This window comes from Asparagus officinalis, chromosome 9 (genome assembly GCF_001876935.1).
Source record: "Asparagus officinalis chromosome 9, Aspof.V1, whole genome shotgun sequence".
Classification (NCBI taxonomy): domain Eukaryota; kingdom Viridiplantae; phylum Streptophyta; class Magnoliopsida; order Asparagales; family Asparagaceae; genus Asparagus; species Asparagus officinalis.
In genome coordinates, this window is record NC_033802.1 from 2,869,370 (window position 1) to 2,870,965 (window position 1,596).

The 1,596-nt window shown below is 32.4% G+C and overlaps 1 long non-coding RNA gene across 1 annotated transcript in view; it reads right to left on the minus strand.

The window, feature by feature from the left end:
- Positions 1-705, minus strand: part of LOC109824266 — a 1,453-nt gene extending 748 nt beyond the window's left edge. Inside the window, exon 1 of the long non-coding RNA XR_002242586.1 lies at positions 249-705. This is a non-coding gene — a long non-coding RNA (uncharacterized LOC109824266). The remainder of the gene's footprint in view (positions 1-248) is intronic.

Below are 1,596 nucleotides of genomic sequence, written 5' to 3' on the forward strand. Positions count from 1 at the left end.
ATACAGCTATTTCAGTAAACAACCTAACAAAATATGAATGGCATTGCTCCTGTCCTTGAGAATTGATTATCCTTTAAGATACAAAAGCGCATACTGATGAACAATGAAATGTCTAATTTCTTATATCCATTTAAAGAGAACACCGAAAAAAATCCAAAGGTATTCGCAGCCAATAGAATACACATCTGTGAGCATACTTGCACGCGATTATCCATTTACATTTGTATCATACCAAGATTAATCCATACCTCACTTCGGGGTTGGTTACGATGTTTCGTACCAGTTGGAACCCGCAAATACCAACAGCAGTGCCAACAGCAAAAAAGAGAGGATAGACCTGCAAAATGAACAAAGTTGGTAAATTTAGACCTTATATTTCGATTCAGCGATCATTAAACAAGCTCAAGCAACACCGAGTTTGATATATAATGCGTGCAAAGACTCGTGTATTTGTGCAAAAATATTAAATGTAATTGTTTTACATTAGGAAGAAGAACATGTGCTTAATAAGCAAGAATAGGAGTAAATTAAGGCTATTATGCATTAACCGAAAAACTAAAAGAATTATAGCAACTAGCCAGGAGAGTGATTCCATAACCTTTTAATCTGAATGACGAACATTGTTTAAATTTTGCAAATAGAAAGAAATATATGTAGTAGCCAAAGAGAGGAATTGGACTATTAAAGGGTAAAAGCAAAGACCGTTAAAAATACTTCACTTATATCATTTTTCCATAGGAAAAAGAAACTACAATTTAACTGCACTAAAATTGGCTAATCTAATCATTTGAAAGTAAGGGCCCGTTTGGTTGTATGTTTTTACCATGTAAAATGATGGAAAGTGTAAAAAAGTGGGTCCCAATGTCAGCTTTCATCACTTTCAATTGTTTGTTTGTAATTGTGAAAATAGTGTAAAGTGGTTTCATATGCTGATGTGGCTTGTAAAGTGATTTCATAAAAAAAAGACATGATTTTAGGAGAAAGCTGACATTGAAGTCAGGAAAAAGTAATTTCAACCACTATGATCACTTGAGTATGGACCACTTTTTATACTTTCCAAACAAACAATTAAAGTTTTATTTTGCAAACCAAACAAGTGTTTTATGATTCCAATGGAATAAAAAACAAACAAAGAAAAGTGTAAAAGTGAAAATGATGAGGTGGATAACAACTTTCCAGAGGTGGATAACAACTTTCCAAGTTGTGTCATAAATACACAACTTTACCAACAACAACCAAACAGCCCCTAAGGGTATTTTGCAATAAAACATTTTTCAAAAGGGGAGTCATGATTAAGCATGAGAATTTTTAACGTTTATTGTATTCAACAAAAGGCAAGATTTACTATTATTATTATTATTATTATTATATACACAATATATTATAGATTAAGAGTTCTTTTTAAGTAAAAAAAACATAATCCGATCGCAAAAAAAAGAGACCAAGAAATCTCAAGCCACAAAGCCCATGATTCTACTGTCATTCGAGGACTACTTTGATTCTAAACGCAAACAATAATCTTAGGATTTATATCGTATAGATCCGTAGACTCCAAGGTTACTCATGTAATTACACCATACTTCAGGCTATCCGAAA